Source organism: Sinocyclocheilus rhinocerous, unplaced genomic scaffold (genome assembly GCF_001515625.1).
Source record: "Sinocyclocheilus rhinocerous isolate Xijiao unplaced genomic scaffold, SAMN03320098_v1.1 scaffold1625, whole genome shotgun sequence".
In the NCBI taxonomy this organism is placed as follows: Eukaryota; Metazoa; Chordata; class Actinopteri; order Cypriniformes; family Cyprinidae; genus Sinocyclocheilus; species Sinocyclocheilus rhinocerous.
The window spans coordinates 11035-32799 of NW_015655987.1; the positions used below are offsets into that span (position 1 = coordinate 11035).

At 37.1% G+C, this 21765-nt stretch overlaps 1 protein-coding gene across 3 annotated transcripts in view; it reads left to right on the plus strand.

Moving 5' to 3' along the window:
* Nucleotides 1-21765, plus strand: part of LOC107718933 (protein shisa-6 homolog) — an 82350-nt gene that overhangs the window by 5613 nt on the left and 54972 nt on the right. For all 3 annotated transcript variants that reach the window (XM_016526175.1, XM_016526177.1, XM_016526176.1), the window contains exons 2-3: nt 10523-10615; nt 14963-15031. The gene's annotated coding sequence lies outside the window, so the exon portion shown is untranslated. The remainder of the gene's footprint in view (nt 1-10522; nt 10616-14962; nt 15032-21765) is intronic.

Genomic DNA, 21765 nt, shown 5'->3' on the forward strand with positions numbered 1-21765 from the left:
TGGAATCTCGCCAGAGACACCAATATACTTCGAGAGTAATCTAAACGAGCCAGTGCACATTGGTATGCGTATAAATAGGCAGCAGGTGCAACACATACTCAGGTTTTCGCTGAGGAGCTGAGCCGGTGACCCGGCCGCTCAGTGGTGGTACAGCAGCTGTGGCGATGGGACATGATGTCTCCGTTCCCTCCTTCGGGTAACGAGGGTTACAATACGTAACCGAGACGTTCCCTATCAGTCGGTCACTTTCGACGTCACGTCGGTGACCGACGAATTGGGAATCCCTACCAAAGCGCCACAAGGATGCTGCCCCTTCCAGTGTCCTGTGCAAGCCTCCTATGCCCCTCTAGGCATAGGCCAGGGCTCGCAACAAGAAGACCAGTCACTGTTGTCGTAGCACTACCCACTCAGTGAGATTGGATAACACTGGGAATACCTACCCGTTCCACTTGAAACAGGAACGTTGCGGAAGCCCATCCTTCCCGAAGGAGGTTTCGGAAGCACTTATGCATATGGAAAACCGTTTAGGTGCATATGGAAAATTTAGAGGTGATTGCAACCCTCTTGGGAAATGGCAGAAAGTCCGCTTAGGTCTCTACATATAGAACCCAGCCCTCTACCGGTTCTCACGGATTCAACGAGTGAGGGACTGGTGCCAGACATTCTGCCACGTCTGGCTGCCAAGGGAATGGAGGAGCTCAACACTACGGACTCTCTGGAGCGGTTTTAGCAAGCCGACACTAAACCGAGGACTCTCTATGCTTCTACCTGTTTGAGGTGAGAACACAGGAGGATACCGGTTCAACACAAAGGCTATAGAACCTAGTGAACATGTTGGGGGTCGCCCGGCCTGCAGCTCTACAAATGTCTGTCAGCGAGGCGCCACGGGCCAGCGCCCAGGAGGCAAACAGGTCTACCTGAGCAACTCCGAAACGTCTCCAAATCAGCTAGACCGCCTGGGGATGTAGTCTCCATTTTCCAGGGAGCGCAGCTCGTGACAGCTCGTCGGCCGCAAGGTTGAGCAGACCCGGAATGTGAATGGCATGAAGCGACCTCAGATGCTTCTGACTCCAAAGGAGCAGGTGGCGGGCGAGTTGCGACATACGACGGGAGCACAGACCACGTTGTCGGTTGATGTATGCAACGGTCGCAGTGTTGTTCGTACAGAGCATTACGTGCTTGCCTTGTAAGCATCCTTTGAGACGTTTCAAAGCAAGACGCACTGCTAACAACTCCAGGCAATTGATATGCCACTGCAGTTGGGGGCCCGTCCACACCCCCGAGACTGCTTGCCCGTTGTACGTGGCACCCCAGTCAGTGATGGATGCATCTGTGTGTACCACAGCATGCCTCGAGGCCTGTTCTAGGGGCACTCCTGCCCGAAGAAGTGTGAGGTCTGACCAAGGGGTGAAGGTTTGGCGGCAGGCCGGTGTGACTTGGACCCGGTGAGTGTCGCGCTGCCAGCCCACCTCGGGACTCGGCCATGGAGCCAGTGCTGAAGGGGCCTCATATGAAGCAGCCCCAGCGCCGTGACTGCTGCAGCAGCTGCCATATGCCCCAGGAGCCTCTGAAATTGTTTCAGTGGGACCACCATCCTGCCTTTGAACAAATTCAAGCAGTTCAACACTGACTGAGCACGTTCCTCTGTGAGGCGTGCTGTCTGTTCAACCGAATCCAACTCCATACCGAGAAAAGAGATCCTCTGCGTCGGGGAGAGTTTGCTCTTTTCCCAGTTGACCCAACAAGCTGAGGTGCCTGAGCACAACTGAGCCCCCTCCGCAACTTTCGTGAAGACACGGGGGGACAGGGACAGCCTGAAGGGCAGGATCTTGTACTGATATGCTCATCCTTCGAACGCGAACTGCAGAAAAGGTTTGTGGCGCAGAAGGCTTGAGACATGGAAGAGATGGTGCTCCTGGACCACAAGCGTGGACATTGCACGACCCAGAGAACTCGCGGTGACCTTCGTCGCTCGGAGCGCGAGGTCAGTTGCGGTTCCGGAGCTCTTTCAGAACTTCCGGATCGTGACCACCCTCGTACAGGTCTTTCAGTGCTTGAGCCTGGTGGACCTGCAGTAACTCCATGGCATGTAAGGTGGAGGCAGACTCTCCACAGGCCGCATAAGCACTGCCGGTCAGACCAGATGAGTACCTACAGGCCCGGGAGGGAAGGGACGGTTTGCCCCACCAGGTGGAGGCGGTACTAGGACACATCTGCATCGCTACCGACCACTCCACCGGGGGGATCTCCGTAAACCCCCTGGCTGCTCCGCCGTCGAGGGTGGTGAGGGAGGAGGAACTACCAGACCGGTTGCTGGCAGTTAAAGATGTCATCCACGACCTGGTGAGCTCCTCATGCACCTCCGGGAAGAATGGCACCGGAGTGGGGCGCTGAGAACCAGTGCGGGCCACCCCAAGAAACCAGTCATCCAACCTCGAGGGCTCGGGACGCGGTGGAGATCTCAACTTGAGCCCTACCCTCTCGGTGGCCCGGGAAAGCATAGCCGTCATCTCTGGATCCGATTTAGGCCTTGCTACCGTCCCGGAGGGCAGCAGCGCAGCTGAATCTTCCTCTCCAAAGAGCTCCAGCTCGCACTCCGATGCAGCGATCGACATCCAATCGTCGGGAGGAGCCTCATAGGATACGGCTGGTACGCTCCTTTCAGAGGGCCCAGCACATTCCTGAGGGAGCTCAACTGGTTGCGGAGTGGTAGAGGAGTGACAGTCCCTGGGAGGTCAGTTCCTCGGAGGGGTCGCCGCCACTGTGATCCTAAGGCCGCCTGAGCTACTGCCTAAAATAGTCCTTCCCTGACTTCTGCCAGGAAGAGAACTAGATCGAGGCAGAGGCACCGGAACTCCACCCCTTTTGAGGTAATGGAGCCTGGCCCACAACTCCAAGATGGTCATCTTCCCGCAATGAGAACATGACTCATCCATCCACGCCACCTCAGCGTGCTTAACGCCCAGGCACGTGAGGCAGCAATCTTGACCATCACCCGGCGCCAGTAACGACCGCATACAGAAACACATGGGTGAAACGGTATCTATACCATGACGCAACGTCGTCTTTACAAAGTCACAGCGTCGAGTTGGCACAGATGCAACGTCGTCTTTAAAAGACGCGCCCACCTGTGAATGCTCTTTTAGCGTGCTGAAGCGCACAGGGGAGATGGCCGCTTGCAGCACAAACGGGGTAGTGCAGCCTGGTGTGTGCAACCGACTCAACACGGGAAACCACCACCACTGTAGCGCCGTACCACCAACATGGAAGAGCTTCCTAGAGCGCGCTGAACTCGTTCTCTGAAGATAATCTAAGCTTGGCAGGAGCAGAACGACGTTATCGCTCGGCTCCGAAGTGAAAAACTGAGTATGCGTTGCACCTGCTGCCTATTTATTCTCGCACTGCAATCAGAGGCAGCTGGATGCAATCATCGCATGCCAATGTGCATTGGCTCGTTTAGTGTACACTCGAAGTAGATTGATCTCTCTGGCGAGATTCCCAATTCGTCGGTCACCGACATGACATCGAAAGTGACCGACTGAAAGGGAACTGAATATTCAATGAGGAAAAATGTGGTTTGCAATGGGATGGGATTGTGGAGGACTGATTAAAATAGCAGTTTGGCTATTGGTTAAAATTGACCAAAATTATTATTATTTTTTTAAATAGTTGTAAGATTTTTACACTGACTACAAAACAGCTAAATGTCCAAATGTTTCTATTTATTTCCAATAATAACACATTAGCCCCTTTCACACAGTAATACCAGTAAATTGCCTTAAAATTACCGGAACAACTTTACTTTCACTTTCACTTTTTACCAGTAAAGCACCATTCACACATCAATTTCAAAATTTCAAATTTTCCCGGTGTTGTGTTTGTAAACATGGAGGGGTAAACGTGGTCAGTGTTTTTGTTGATGTTTTAAATTTTTGTGTCAAATGTTCACATTCATGCAGTGGCTTTTGGCCCAGAGACATCCTATTAGACTAACCCCGTATTTACTCCGCAAACCCGCGCGGAGTAAATACGTCATCTGCGTTCTGCGTTCAAACAGAGCAGATTACTGGTAATTTACTGTTAATGTTACCACTTCTCATACCGGTAAATTGCCAGAATGAATTTACCGGTATTTTTGAAAAGGTCCTGTTCACACAAGATCACGTAACGGTAATTTACTGGTAATTTACCAGTAAAGACTGTATGTGTGAAAGGGACTATTTTCTGATGGATCGTCATTCTACACATGCTAAACTCATACTGTAGCTAAATATGTTACAATTTAATATAAATTAACATTGTTCTTAAGGGGGGCATCATCTGTCATCTTATCCTAAACGTGTGTGTGTGTGTGTGTGTGTGTGTGTGTGTGTGTGTGATTGCATCAGAGGAATGCTGCTGTGTTTGATCTTCTCTTTTCTCCTGAGAGCTGGTGACAAAGTGCTCCTGTGATCCATAAAACATCTGTTTTGATTGATTAAATGCCTTTAAATAGGGCTCATAATTTATAAAAAGCTTTCAAACTGAAAGAAATTTGAATGTTTGCTCATCTGATTAATTGGCTGAAAGAAATTCAATCTCTTTTGACTCTCTTATTGATTCCCCGTTCAGAGATTTTCTTTAATTTCTCTGGTAGTCCATCTCTGCGTTTGGTTGACCTCCATGACCTCAGTTCCTTCAATCACTCTGCTCTGTCCATTAGGGTTTGGGTTATTATTCATTTTAATCAGACACTTTAAGAAGAGCTGAATTTATGAATATAACACTGACATTTGTTTCAATGTTAAATCCATATTTACATATTTTTAAACAAACCAAAATCTTTTTTCAAGCCATTATGCAATTATAATGCATGTGTTTTTATTGCTCAACTAGGAGAAAGTGTTGTTATTCATGCCAAGGTATATAAATTGAATTCGGTTTTTGCATTTGTAGTCCCTTTCTGACCCCTAGCTGAGTTAAATAACTTTTGGTAGCACTTTACTTGAAGGGGTGTACCCTTATCCCTAACCATAGCCCATAACAAAGACATCTCAAACAATGTCATATTTGCATTAAAAATTACATAACTGAGTGAATGACACTTAATAGTGGAAGGATGTGCTGTATTAGATTTCCTTTCTCCTTCTGAGCATCGCATGATACGGTCTGAGGCCTCGTATTCACTGATTTATAGCATATACTTATTCCTGTTGTGAGCGCATTATATGCTTATTTAAAATAGTGTTTTGGGACTGACATGATTCCAGGAATCACTGAATGAAATTTAATTTATGGTTGCAGTTACTCTACAAATGTTAAATTAGCTGATAGGATTGTTATAGTCACACTGTGTTTTCACTTTTCACATGGGAAATAGTGTGTTTCTCTTTCTGAGTTTCATATTCTGTTGCTTTCAGAACTCAAAAGTGAGAAATCAGTTTGCAGAGGTTAGCCAATCACAGCAGAGGTCAATTTGCATAAAGGCATAGAAGCCTTAAAGGAATAGTCCCCCCCCCAAAAAAAGCGCATTTTCTGACATTTTATTTCACCCTCAGGCCATCCAAGATGTAGATGAGTTGGTTTCCTCATCAGATTTGGAGAAATGTAGCATTACATCACTTGCTCACCAATGGATCGTCTGCAGTGAATGGGTGCCGTCAGAATGAGAGTCCAAACAGCTAATAAAAACATCACAATAATCCACAAGTAATCCACACCACTCCAGTCCATCAATTAACGTCTTGTGAAATGTTTGTAAGAAACAAATCCAACATTAAGACGTTTTGGCCTCAAACCATTGCTTTTGGCTAAAATATGAGTCTCTATCCATAATATCGCTTTCTCCATTGAAAAGGTCATCTTGTCTGAATCAGGAGAGAAATATGCACAGATCAAGCTCCGTTTACAAGCAAAAACAGTCCAAAACAGTTCTGAACAAATATGTGGGTGGATTTTGATGTGAGAGACAACAGGAGATGGAGTTTTTCACTGGAGGAAGCGTTATTATGGACTCACATTTTGGCTAAAAGTGATGGTTTATAGTTAAAACGTCATCATGATTGATCTGTTTCTTACAAACACACAGCTTTTCATTTCACAAGACATTAACTAATGGACTGGAGTGGTGTGGATTACTTGTGGATTATTGTGATGTTTATATCAGCTGTTTGGACTCTCATTCTGACGGCACCCATTCACTGCAGAGCATCCATTTGTGACCAAGTGATGTGTTGCTACATTTCTCCAAATCTGTTCTGATGAAGAAACAAACTCATCTAAATCTTGGGTGGCCTGAGGAGTAGGCCTACATTTTGAGCAAACTTTCATTTTGGGGTGAACTGTTCCGTTAAAGGTACAGTAACAAAAAAGCCTGTTTAATTCTGTCATAGAATGGAAAATGGTCATGAAATACTAAATGATGATTTTTTTGGTGCTGGCTTTATTAATGGAAACAAGATTAGAAAATTAGATTGTAAAATTGTCGGATATGGCCTCTTTAACCTTGCTTCAGGCTCTTTAAACCAGGACATGAAGATTTGATGTGCATCAGAAGCTAAAATGAAGCAGATCTCTCAGATTAAACATTAGCATGCATGTTCGCTCAGTTTTACTCCATTTGATTAGACAATATGGTTCAACAAGATCTTGTTTTAATAAAAGACTGTCATTAAATATTAACTTTCATCATGCAGCAATGTACCAAAATCACAGTGATGGACAGATCAGCCACTGTGAGGAAAATATAAAGAGAGAGGCAGAGTAATGAAGATGGCAAATGGTCCCATCTGCTATTCTCATTACGGGTTTCTTAATGCAATCTGATCTCTGGTATGACTGTTCCCGGGTCATCTTGACACCTGTGCCTTTGATTTCATGTAGAAAGGGACACTTGCGAATTGATTGTCCACACTGACCTGTGATTCTTTATATCTGATTGAAATATCTAGCATGATTAAGACTGCAGTCAAAATCTGAGATTTCAATATGAGCCATCAATGTATTTGTATCCATTTTTTAGTTCTGCTAGGGATATTTTGGAGATAAAAGATGGATATTATTATTGAAACAAAGGTGCTGATGTTTCATGAAGCATATGGTGGCTACCATTTGCATGTTTTTTGTCTGCCATAAATAACACAAAATGGGAATATAGGACTCAAAATGAGAGACCGCCTGAAATTACGGAATTTTTGACAACTCTTGAGACTGAATCTCTCTCTCTCTCTCTCTCTCTCTCTCTCTGTCGTTTACTGTTAGTATTGACCGTGATCTCTGTTCCACCTCAAAACTTCACCAAGAAATATCTCAACACAATTTACACAGCATGCAATTGATTTATGGAGCAATAACATGTCTGTGCATCTCTCTTTGTGTGTGGGTCTCTTTAGGCTTTCCTTAGAATTGAGAATAAAAGCATGAAAAGTGTCTTTCCAGTTATGAAAAGCATTTTTCACTAGCTTCGAGAAGTCTGATTCATGTTAGTGAATCAGTTCGTTTAAATGGTTCATTTATTCAAGCTCACTTAAACTGGAAAATGGCAAAGTGTCATAACATTAATCCTGTAAAGCCTGACATATGAAATAATAGTCAGAAATGTATTTATTTATTTATTCTTTTATTTATTTAGAAACTAGAATGTTTTATTGAATGTTACGTTTTCTGTTTGCATGTGAGCAAACAGAAAACGCTGCTACTTTTAATACGTCTGCCCCAGATGACACTTCACCAGTCAGGTCTAGGTGCAGCTGTCACAGAACATGCCACAGCCAAGGTGAGTTATTAATATTTAAAATCATGTGCATCAATCGGAGTGTCCGGTGGCTGTAATCAGTGAGAGAAGTTGAGGCAGATGCGATGCTTAGAGGACGTGTGCTTATTTATGGATCAAAAAGAGGAAAAACTATATAAGGTAAGGTTGCAAATAGGCAGGCTAGTAAGAGTAGAAGGAGGGGCAGATTGTCTGTTTGCTCACATGCATGAATCGGAGTGTAAACGGCGAGAGATCTTGAGGCATGTGAAAAGCGTTTGGTTAAGGGTGAATATTGACCTATTGTGCATATGATTGTATGCTGTTAGCAGGGAATAGTCGCTGCATTTGCGGTAAAAACGACGGAATTAAGGTGCCAAGAATATAAGGAGACCTGGGTTGCACTGTCTGTTCGTTCACATGCATCTGTCGAATTGGCAGCTGTCTTTAGCGGAGCCTTTACCGATTACCTCCATTGTTCGCAGCATTCGGCACAATTATCTGTGAGTGATGTCACTTCCCAATACAAACACGCCACATAGTTTAGTCCCGCCCCTGACACTGATTAACAGGTCTCTGTGTAAGACATCGAAAATTCAAATGCTAAAGGAATTGCGATTCCATTTGAGTTTCAGCAGGTTACATGCACGATGCAGAGAGAGTGAAAAAGCAGATGTGGTAATTAATATTGTTATTGAAATATGACAGGCTCATAACTCGTAAGACATGGGAAATACAGTTCAAATGGACTTTGCTTTTCCATTTGAAATTTGGCAGTCACTGTGCATTCATGAAAGCAAAAATGCAAACGATGATGCAAGATTTGCAATTGCTTTTGGCTTATGTCACAATTTAAATGTCTACATATGGAAAATGCAATTGAAAATACAATTTGCAATTCCTTTTGAAAACTGTCCGGAATATCCTTCCATAAAAATGTCTTTGTAAGATGCTATTTAAATACTTAATTTTATGATCAGAATCAGAATCAGAAAGAGCTTTATTGCCAAGTATGTTTGCACATACAAGGAATTTGTTATAGTGTCACAAGCTTCCAGTACACGGAGACAGAAGATGACAGATGACAGATGATCAAAGCTCTATAGTTTCAAAACATATAACACAATGCAATACAATCATGATTGACAGATGAACAAATAAATGTTCCTCAAAAGCCTGATGATCATATTTGATGATCACATTTCAACCTGATTTCTCAAGTTATTTTCAAGTTATTCTTACATTTACTTTATACAAATCGGTAAAAAGACATGTGAAGCACAAGCTGAAGGTGGACATTTTTACAATTATACATAAAGGCCTTTTACTCGCTAAAAAAAAGTTTAACCTATCAATCAGATGACAGAAGGAATGTAGTAGATTGTGTGCAATAGGTTTTTCACCAAAGTTTTGATCATGTTGATCATTTTGGCACCTTAGAGATTTGCATATCAAACATGATACAGTAGGTTTTATAGGTTTAAACACTTCAGCTGTAGATGACAGTGACATAAACCTCTCAACCCTCCCGTCTCATGACCTTGAGGTAAGCAGCTCTGGTCAGGGACGCCATTACTGTCCAATTAGATGGCCAAAGATTCACCTTCCAGAGGAAGACGGTGAAGTTTCCCGGTGTCCTCTAACACAGCAGGGCTCGAATACGAGATGAGAGTGTGTGTGTGTGTGTGTGTTGAGAGTGTGTTGTAGTGACCTCTAAAGCCTCTCAAGTCCATGAACAGAACCTCTGCCCCATTAATACTTAATGCAGCACCTTGTCTTGACCTCCGTCTCCGAGTGCCTTTTATCGCTCGCTGGCTGAGATGACTTCTCAATAACCGCATGAAATCAAGGCCGTGATGTGATGGATGTGGGGTATAAAGGGTAGTTAAGGCAAGATACTTCAGGCAAAACCATTGGTTTTTCATGCACTGCTCAATTTTGAGATTTTGCTTCTGTAACTTGTCTTGTTTTAGGCTAATGGAAAGAAAACATCCAAAATACATATTTAAGTGTATTGCGTATGTATACTTCAATTCATACGGCTGCTGAAAATTCAGCTTTGCATCACATGAATAAATTACATTTTAAATTATATTAAAATAGAAAACAGGTATTTTAAATTGTAATAATATTTCACAATATTGCTGTTTTTACTGTATTTTTTCGATCAGATAAATGCAGCCTTGGTGAGCAAAAGAAATGTCTTTTAAGAACATGAAAAATATTTGTATGTCTTTTTAGCTTTAATGTTTAACTTTTCAAGACTAGAGGAAAGAAAATGTCCAAAATACACATTTAAGTGCTATTTATAGTGTAATCTATTTGACTTCAGCAGCACTTACATACACCAAACCTCACAGTTTTATTCCTATCTATATTTTGAAGGCTTTTACAGAGGTGTTTGTTCATATATCATTCGCCTGGTTTATCCTTCACATTTTTTTATTGTGTTTTCTGCTGACTTGTAAAATATATTGCAAGTGTTATACAAGGATGCAGGGCGTCTGACAGGAAATGAAATGAAAAAGTAATACACCAAACAGTCCAAGTCCAAAACATTCAAACCGTTCCCCCATCCGCCTGATTTATATTATATTTTATTCCTAAAAATATGTTGAAAATTGATTTTTCCCCCCCCCCCTGATTTATTGTTAAAAAGTTGATGTTTTCTGATTTCTGGAGTCATAAAAAGAGATCCAAAATCGCCTCTGAACAAAACGTCAACTCTAATATGTCAACAAAATGAAAAAGGAATGTTTTCATTAATAACACTTGCTGTGTCTATCTTTATAGGGCATTATGGGAAAGAAAACTTCCGCAGTGGTCACGACATTCACAACTTTATCTCCTCCGGCTTTGTGACGCTTGGCAGGGGCCATGTGAAAGGTAATCACACAACAGCAAAAACATTGATAATAATCAGAAATGTTTCTTGAGCAGCAAATCAGCATATTAGAATGATTTCTGAAGGATCATGTGACACTGAAGACTGGAGTAATGATGCTAAAAATACAGCTTTGCCTTCGCAGAAATAATGTTAAAATATATTAAAATAGAATAGTTATTCAGTTATTTTAAATTGTAATAATATTTCACAATATTATTGTTTTTTATGTAGCTTTAATTTATTTTAAATTTTTTTCAACATTTGTTATTTTTATTAAAGTTTGGGTTTTAGGGTTTGGTGTTTTTTATTTTATTATTATTTTAATAAATTTTTTTACAAACGGATATTGTAAAATTTATTATTATTATTTATTAATATTTATTTCAGCTTTATTTCAAGTAACTTTTTCAGAAAAGTTACTTGAAATAAAGCTGAAATAAATATTAAATAAATAATTATAAATATTTAAAAAAATTGTAGATGTAGTTTTAGGAGTTTTAGTATTATATTGAATTATCTTTTATTTTTATATTTAATTTTAATTTGATTTTAGATTTTTTAAAAATTATATTTTATTCATTTTTTTACAGTTCTATTTAGCTTTCATTTATGTTTAGTTCAGTTTTGGTTTTAGTCATTTTAGTACTTATTTCAGTTATTTATTATTATTAAATTATTTCAGTTGCCAAATAACATTTCCAATTTTTATTTTTCAGGTTTTTAGGTTTTTTTGTTTGTTTGTTTTTTACCAAAGTTACAAATAAAAAATAAATATTTAAAAATTGTAATTGTAGTTTTAATTAACATAACACTGTTTGATAACATTTAAGCACGATTTTTGATGCTCAATACTTGTTGAAACTGTTTATATGAATGTCTTCACTTTTCAATCACTCACCTCCAAAAAGAAGTATAAAGATTAAAAGCCCCCGTATGTCTTTTAGCCGTGTTTCATTTGCCGAGCACATGTCCTAGAGGGAGATTGAGCTGTTGACAGCGCAGTAATGACGTTTCCTAAAGCTAATTAACAGACTGAGGAAGCTTGTCGCAAAGAAAGCAGCTGCCAAGTGTCTGTGGCCTCGTCTCCGCTCCTCATTGTCTCTACTGAGTGAATCACCGCAGCCCACATAATGCAGCATAATCAGCATGCCACGGGCCGATTGTTAACACTACAACAACATAATCCACCCGCTTCCACTTTCATAAGCAATAACATTTAGATTAATGACCGTCAGAGGAATATCGGTGACATCACACATTATTAATTTGATGCGAAATACCCGCTAATAAAGGATGTCAGTTTGTTGAATCATCTCTCCATTGAGCATGATTCAGATGATGCATGATTCAGATGCGACTGTAAAAGAGGATCAAGTTAATACCCTCACGTGCCGCGCTTCCTCAAGGTGAAAGAGTTTAATAAGTTGCTTAAGTATTTTTTGCTTATTCAACTTGGCTCTGAAGCCCTGTGGTTCATGCAGATTGGCCTTAATCTTCATCCTGTTTAATTCCACCTGATTGAATTTCTTTACAGATCCTCTCCAGAGGCGATGGAGCTGCCCGCTCGATCTGCTCCTCAAACTCTCCGCTGATTTTAGCTGAAAGCCTGTTAAAGTCAACGTGAAATCAAAAACTGAGCCGCTTTACTTTCTTAACCCTTTGAGCGGTACGAAACTGTGCTTTTGCGCTTTAGCTGGCGCTGAGCCAGAGAGAGACACGTGCACTGCGCTTGTCATATTTTCACAACTATGCAGTGTTTTAACCACATAATGTTTATTTTAGGTTTCAGACATTTAAATACACACAAGTACTAGTAAAACAATACATTTAGAGTTTGTAAAATACACACATATGTCTATGGAAGCAACAATAACAATCCATTCAAATGTAATTTGCCGGTTTACATTAATATTTGAATATTAATTTAATATTAATATTTTTTTTTTGACATTTTTAATGTTTTTTTTTAATGTGGTTTATACAGATGTATGGTTTTTATTAATTTTTTAATCAATTTTTATTTTTATATTTTCTGTTTTCATTTTAATTTTAGTTAAAGTTTTAGTAATTTAGTTGTGTTTTTGTCAGTTTAATTAATTTATTTTGTATTTTTTAAATACGTCTATAAAGTTTTTAATAAATTTTTATTTCATTTTTTGTTTTAGTTGTTTATCTTAGTACATAGTAGTATTTAGTTCAACTAGCTGAAATAAAATATGTTTTTTTTTGTATATATATTTAATTTTATTTCAGTTAACATTCTTTTTATTTCAAGTAACAAAATGTTATTTTATGGTTTTGGTTTTAATTTTAGTTAACTATAATAACCCTGATATATCTTTATCACTATATCCTGTTGATGAGAGAGCTATTTTAGTATTACTTATATGCTATTATATTATTAATATTTTGAATTAGCTTTTATTTTTTATTTTAAGTTTTCATGTTAAGTTTTAAAAATACAGTTTAGAAAGTTTAGCTAAACTAAAGTTTTAAAAATGTTGTTATGCACTTTTGTCACTTGTGTTAGTTTTTTATATATTTCTTTTTTATTGCAATATGTATATTTTATTTTAACTACTTCAACTTAAAGTTTTCACTTAGTCGTCAAGCAACATTTATAAATTTCATTTAAATTTAGGTTTTGTTTTTATTCTAATACATACAATATATATATATATATATATATATATTTCCGTGCCCCTGGGAGTACGGTCCCACATATGGGATTGTTATTTCCGTGTCCCTGGGAGTACGGTCCCACATATGGGATTGTTATTTCCGTGTCCCTGGGAGTACGGTCCCACATATGGGATTGTTATTTCCGTGTCCCTGGGAGTACGGTCCCACATATGGGATTGTTATTTCCGTGTCCCTGGGAGTACGGTCCCACATATGGGATTGTTATTTCCGTGTCCCTGGGAGTACGGTCCCACATATGGGATTGTTATTTCCGTGTCCCTGGGAGTACGGTCCCACATATGGGATTTAGAACGTTCGGTGACGTCACATAACTGCCAAATTCAAACTGTGCTTTTGCGCTTTAGCTGGCGCTGAGCCAGAGAGAGACACGTGCACTGCGCTTGTCATATTTTCACAACTATGCAGTGTTTTAACCACATAATGTTTATTTTAGGTTTCAGACATTTAAATACACATAAGTACTAGTAAAACAATACATTTAGAGTTTGTAAAATACACACATATGTCTATGGAAGCAACAATAACAATCCATTCAAATGTAATTTGCCGGTTTACATTAATATTTGAATATTAATTTAATATTAATATTTTTTTTTTGACATTTTTAATGTTTTTTTTAAATGTGGTTTATACAGATGTATGGTTTTTATTAATTTTTTAATCAATTTTTATTTTTATATTTTCTGTTTTCATTTTAATTTTAGTTAAAGTTTTAGTAATTTAGTTGTGTTTTTGTCAGTTTAATTAATTTATTTTGTATTTTTTAAATACGTCTATAAAGTTTTTAATAAATTTTTATTTCATTTTTTGTTTTAGTTGTTTATCTTAGTACATAGTAGTATTTAGTTCAACTAGCTGAAATAAAATATGTTTTTTTTTGTATATATATTTAATTTTATTTCAGTTAACATTCTTTTTATTTCAAGTAACAAAATGTTATTTTATGGTTTTGGTTTTAATTTTAGTTAACTATAATAACCCTGATATATCTTTATCACTATATCCTGTTGATGAGAGAGCTATTTTAGTATTACTTATATGCTATTATATTATTAATATTTTGAATTAGCTTTTATTTTTTATTTTAAGTTTTCATGTTAAGTTTTAAAAATACAGTTTAGAAAGTTTAGCTAAACTAAAGTTTTAAAAATGTTGTTATGCACTTTTGTCACTTGTGTTAGTTTTTTATATATTTCTTTTTTATTGCAATATGTATATTTTATTTTAACTACTTCAACTTAAAGTTTTCACTTAGTCGTCAAGCAACATTTATAAATTTCATTTAAATTTAGGTTTTGTTTTTATTCTAATACATACAATATATATATATATATATATATATACAAAATGTTGTGGTTGGTATGATTTTACTGGATTTTAAAGAAATCGTGCTCACCAAGACAGCATTGATTTGATCAAAAATACAGTAAAAACAGTCAAATTTAGATTTTTAGAAGTTTTAGTGTTATAACAACTCTGGTCAATTACATTTAAGCACAGCTTTTGATGCTTAATACATGCTGAAATGATTTATATTAATATGAAGGACTGTTTGATGTTGACTTTATACTTACGGACGGTGTGTTCTCTGTGTCTGTGTGCATAGGTTAGCGTGAGGTGTGTTAATGTTTGTGTTTCCGCAGGGCAGCACTCTGTAGATGATCTCGGGCAGCTGTCCTGGCAGGGCGAGCTGGACGTTCCTCTGTCCTACAGTATGTATCGTGCTTCAGACACCACACACATGCTCCTCCTGCTCACAGGTGACCTTTGTGCTCTACAGAACTGCTCTTTAGATGTTCCAGGATCTGTTGGAACCGAAACAACTGAGTGATAAAGGCTGCTTTTGAGCAGAGGAAAAACTTGCAGCAAAAATGTCCTAAAATCAGGCATCAATAAGCAAGTTCATTTTATAAGAAGCCTTGAATATTAAACTAATTTGGCGCATCTTTACGAACACTTAAACCAAAATGTAATCTGATTTCAAGGATAATTTATTTATTTATTTATTGCAATTTATATGTGTATACTACCATTCAAAATTTCGATTTTTTATGTTTTTTAGAAAGAAGTCTCTTCTGCTCACCAAAACTGCATTTGTCTGATCAAAAATACAGTAAAAACAGTAATATTGTGAAATATTATTACATTTATTACATGTTTTCTTACATTGTAACATTTGAATGAATATATTTTCATATATTGTAAAATAATTTATTCATTATTCAATTTATGCAAAGCTGAATTTTCAGCATCATTACTCAGTCTGTTTGATACAGACATCTTTTGTAACATTATAAATGTCTTTACTGTCACTTCTGATCAATTGAATGCATCCTTGCTGAATAAAAATAATTTCTTTAAAATTATTTTTTTTGGCTGTTTTTAGTTACTTACCATATTGCATTTTTAGTTAGTTTGTTTGTGTATTTATTTATTTATTGCTGTTATTTTTCATTATTTTATTTTATTTTTGCTTGATTTTGGGACATTTTTTCTATCTTTAAGTATTTTGCTGGTTTCAAAGTGTTCATTTTTGCAGTGTCCCGTCTAGAAGACATGCTGAGATGTTTTGTCAGATTTCTATTCGAGGAAAGATTTGAATCTTGCTCAAATTGAATGTTGGGTTTTGTTTATTGTGTGTGTATTTGAGAATGATTTTGACATTAACAGATGTGACATGTAGTGTTTTATAGTTTGATTTTAATCTGGGTGCTTGTAGGGTAAATGGCGTTTTTGTGTTTGGAAAGCAGTGGTTCTGCTTCAATGTGTTCCCTTGTGCTTCATATAAACTAACTTTTTGATTTATTTCACCTCCTGCTCCAGCAGAAGCAAGTTTGTTGTTCGTTCATTTCTCGGCGTTTTTCCCAGTACAGTATCTCTAGGTTATTAATGACTGTTGTTGCGGATTTCTCCTCGCTGTTACCATGGTGATCCTTTTAACTACTGTAGCATATAATTCAACAACAGCGTTTGACTCTGAACCAGCAGAAATGCCTCTTTGTTCAAAGCATGGGATTTTCCTCTGACCTGCGTTAATTAGAGCTTTAATTATACAGCAAACGTTCAACAAACATTATTAGTGCTGTTTGCAAAAGCTATGGCTCATACTTACAGTTAATGATTGCAGCAAACCCCTGCGTATTATGCGTTTGTGCTACGAACTGTTGTTGAGGAAAGTTGTGCTGTTGCTTTTCCTGATGCCAGTAAACCATGCAGAAAATCACTGACATTTGCATCAGAAAGTGTCTAAATGTAGTTTAGTTTTACACGATGTTCTCATTTATTTTCTGCATGCATGTGTGTGTTGTTTTAGTGTTGTTGAGATAATACTATAACTATTACAGTTTTTAATCATATTTTGAATCCATTTGTATTTTTAGGTTTTTCATTTAAATTTTAAAGTTTTTGTAATTTTGTTGTGTTTCTGTCATTTTTATTATTTGTTTAATGTCTATATAGTTTTTTGTAATATTTTAAATACATTTTATTTGTATGTTTTGCTTTCATTTTAATTTTAGTTAAAGTTTTAGTAATTTTGTTGTGTGTTTCTGTCATTTTTATTAGTTTTTTTTTTAAATATGTCTATATTTTTATTTATATTTTGAGTTTATATTTTTTGTTGTAATTTTACTTTTAAAGTTGTGTGATTTTGTTGTGATTTTGTCTCTTTTTTTTTTACATATATCTATAAAGTTTTTATTAAAGGGGTCATATGATGCTGCTAAAAAGAACATTATTTTGTGTATTTGGTGTAAAATTGTTTTTTTATTTTTAATTCTGTTTTTAATTTAATTTTAGTTTAAGTTTTAATAATTTTGTTGTATTTTTGACATTTTTTATTCATTTTATATATTTTTTATTTGCATAGTTTTTATTATTATTTCAAATTATTATTATTTTTTTATTTTCGGTTTTTGTTTTAATTTTAGTTGGTTTTAGTAATTTTGTGGTAAGGTTTTTGTCATTTTTATTATTTTTTGTTATATATGTCTATATAGTTATCATTCATATTTTATTTTTATTTTATTGTTTAATATTTGCCTTTTTTAATTCTATTCTTTTTTGTCTGTACAGTTATTATACTTTTTTTATTTCACTTTTATTTTAGTATACCTCAACTTAAACTAAATGAAAATGAAAAATGATGCCTTGGCAATTAGCTGAAATAAAGTTTTTTTATTTTTTATTATTATTATTAATTAATTTATTTCAGTTAAAATTTTATAACATTGTACAAAATTTGATTTCAAGTGAAAAGCGTTTTTTATGGTTGTAGTTTTAGATATCTTTAATAACCCTGGCATACACGTGTTCATGCATTGCAGGTCAAGTGAGTCCCATTGGTCCAGTCTGAGCTAATAGACTGTTTTACAGCTGTTGTGTTGTAGATGCGTTTCGGCCGTCCGTAAGGACTCTGTGTGTAATCGCAGCAGATTTTCAGTGACCCCGCGAGCAGGAAGGTAATATCTTTGGCAGTATTTCAGCTCAGATGTTATCCGCAGCTGAAGCCTCGCACCTGTTTTGACGTCCAAACAGACTGTGGCGTTTCAGAGATCAGTGCCGAGGAGCGGTCAGATCCACTTAGACGTCAGACACAAACAGCTGCCTGTCACTATGAGCTGACTGACAGGCTCTGTGCAAAGTCGAATAACCTTGCCTAAGCGCGTAACGCCGTTCACATCAATCATCTGTAGTGAAGGCGACACTTGATATTTTGAACGTCGTGACAATTTCCACATCAAACGCATAAGATGAAGCTCCACGAATGCCCTTTAACTCTTAAAGGGTTAGTTCATCCAAAAATGAAAATTAGTCCATAAATTACTCAAGTCATTCTAGGTGTATATGACTTTCTTCTTTCAGACGAATCGAGTCGGAGTTATATTAAAAATTGTCTTTGATCTTTCAAGCTGTTTAATGCCACTCAGCAGGTGTTGCATGCATCAGTCCAAAAGAAGTGAAATAAAAAGCACCCATCCATAAAAAAAAGTGCCTCACACGGCTCCGGGGGGTGAACAAAGGCCTCCTGTAGCGAATCGATGCGTTTTTGTAAGAAAAATATCCATATTCAAAACGTAATAATCACTTTAATCTAGCTTGCGCCAACAGTTGTACACGGAAGCAATATGGATTTTTTTCTTACAAAAACGCATCGATTCGCTACAGGATGCCTTTGTTCACCCCCCGGAGCCGTGTGAGACACTCTTTTTTTATGGATGGATTTGCTTTTTATTTAACTTCTTTTGGACTGATGCATGCAACACCCGCTGAGTGGCATTAAACAGCTTGAAAGATCAAAGACAATTTTTAATATAACTCCAACTGGATTCGTCTGAAAGAAGAAAGTCATATACACCTAGGATGACTTGAGGGTGAGTAATTTATGGGCTAATTCTCATTTTTCGGTGAACTAACCCTTTAACCCAGAAACAATGTCTAGCATTTCCCAGAGCGCTCTTTAATTTCCTTAATGTCTAAGAGAAACAACCTAAACGCTGATGTATTCTGCAGTGTGTTAAATTCTTAACCTTTCATTAATCCCTGAATGTTCAACACTTCTGATGTCCTACAGGTTCACACATTTAGTACTTGAATGACTATTTTTAATGGCTTAAAGTCACACTAGTTACCAAACACTTAAGACACTTAGCACATCTAAACACTTAACAATAAAGTTTAATGTTAGACTTCTATTCTTTAGAGATAAGAATATGTGATTTCAAAATACCTCACTTGATGTACGCCGCTGGCCAGAAGTTTGGAATGATTCATATTTTTTGTTTTTGAAAGTCTCTTCTGTTCACCAAGGCTGCATTTATTTAATCAAAAATACAGTAAAAACAGTAATATTGTGAAATATTATTACATTTTATTACATTTATTACATGTTTTCATATATTGTAACATTTTAATTAACAGCTTATAGAAAATATAATAAATATGTAATATTGTGCATATATTTAGCTAGTTTATGGACATTGAATGGCTTTCCTGAGGTAAATGTAGCATTACATTGTTTACAAGTTGTATTATAGACGTCTTTATGCGTTAGAAACACTGGTTGAGATTAGTTCATAAAAGATTGCAAGATCTTGAGATTTAAGAAATGATATCAGTTCATCAATACGAGTATCAATTAAAACTGAGAAATCCATAAGCCAAAATATTGATACATCAGTAGGGATGCACCGAAATGAAAATTCTTGGCCGAAGCCGAAACCGAACAAAATGAATTACTGGGCCGAATACCGAACACGGTTTTTCAATTTTTTTCCTCCATGTATTTTGCCAATTTTTTTCACCATTGCATAAATTAAATAGCCAAACTTTTTACTGTTTTGTCTTACTTTTCAAATCAAAAATCAATTAAAAAAACAACAATTTAAAAATATTTAACACTGAACATTTTTTAACATTCTAGCAGACATTATACCAACAAAGCACAATTTAACTTAAAATTAATAAGTTAGTAAAATAATATCCATCAGGGGCCATCAGACCCCCTTCTTGAATCAGGCATGTATTTTTTTTTACTGTACAAATAAAAGCAGCCTTGCTGAGCAGAAGAGGACAACAGATTTATAAATGAGTCTCATTACGAATACGTCGCACGTATCGCATTGTCACGTGCCTTGTAAAAAAAAATTCATAAAAATGTGACTGAGCAACTGACGGGTAACACAGTTTCAGCGTAGATTTTCCTCGCGCTTTGGACTTTGAACCCTGGTTAACAAGCAGATCCGCCACGAGCTCGTGCAGCGCTGTCAGAATACATGCAATGCGCGTGTGTATTACAAAACATAACGTTCTGCAGTTATTTACTAATTGTTTAAGGCCATTTCACGATTTCAATCATCATACAGTAACCAGCAACAATCACCCCTTCCTCTTCTCATCGAAGACATGCGCTGCAGTACTAAACAGTCTCTCGCTGTCGGTGCTTGTAATGATTTTTGCGTCTTTTTCGGACAGTTTAAATGCTTCCACATTGCTGACGTGTGTGTTGCATTAAAGAGTGCGCGCCTCTCACTCTGTGCTGGTTGCTATTTGATAGTGTCACATCATTGTTCGGTACAATTTATTCTGTCTTTTCTCCTTTTCGGCCGAATATCGAAAGAGCTTTTTTTTTTATTTGTAGCCGAATAATTTTGGTTGCCGAACATTCGGTGCATCCCTTATACATCAGTAGATGCTGTATGGACTGTGAAACTCCAGGTGAGCGCTCTGTATCCCTGCAGTCCTTGACCAGAGAGACACCTCCACCTGTCTTTCTCCTCATCGTCACGGTGATTTACGGCCTGGGCGGGGCAGACGGCGGGCCGCTGGAGATTTATTTGACAGTGTTGCTGGGGAGACGTCAGGCGGTAATGACCTGGGCCAATCCGAGCCATCCGTCTAAATGACACGGCGGAGAGATCAAGAAGCTGTCCATCAGGCTGGCTGTCTGTTTATCACGTCTGCGGAGTTACTCGCCTGCGCTCGCAGAGCTTTTGTGTGGTCTTTCTGATGGTTGTGGTGTCGTACGCCACACTGAAGTCGTTTTAATGGGAAATACGGCGCTCCGGCGTCCAGAGTCATCTGAGTGATTGATTAGGTTAATTGATTAGCTTGGACGTTTTTAAACTACTTAAAATGAAGTCAAGCTTCTCGCTCTTTGAGTGCAGAGTAAACACTAGATATCAGCTCCGTACCTGAATCTCATAAGTGATTGATTGGGAACGCTCTCCATTAGACTCTTCTACTGTCTTTTTTCAATAGTGTTTGATGTTATCTATTTGCTAAGCTAACAATGCAGTGCTCTAATAAGAATAGAAATAGCACTCAAAAATAACAAATAGTGGGTAAACCAGTATATTTTTATTTGAGTGATATATATATATATATATATATATATATATATTGATTAGCCACTTACTAGCTTTTTGGAACATTTCTGTTTTCATAAATCATAAAATTATTTACGGCGAGAGGCAAAATCTCATTCATTTATTTAGTTAGTTTGTGTGTTATTGTTGCAGTGTTTTGTTAATTATTATTTTTGATGATTGCAGAAGCCTGTTTTTTGAATATGATGCTAAATATTCATTCTCTCTTTTTATTCCTTATTTGATTTCGATGTTATTAATTTCTATATTTTATAGATTATATTATATTATTATTTATAGATTAATTTCTGTATTTAATGTTATTTAATTTCTCTATTTTAGATATTTTATTCTATACATTTTGTAATGTTTTTGAAAGACATCTCTTCTGTTCACCAAGGGGCTGCATTTATTTGATAAAAACACAGTAAAAACAGTAATATTGTAAAATATAATTACAGTTTAAAATAACTGTTTTCTATGTGAATATATTTTTAAATGTAATTTATTCCCGTGATGGTAAAGCTGAATTTTCAGCATCATTACTCCAGTCTTCAGTGTCACATGATCCTTCTATGATT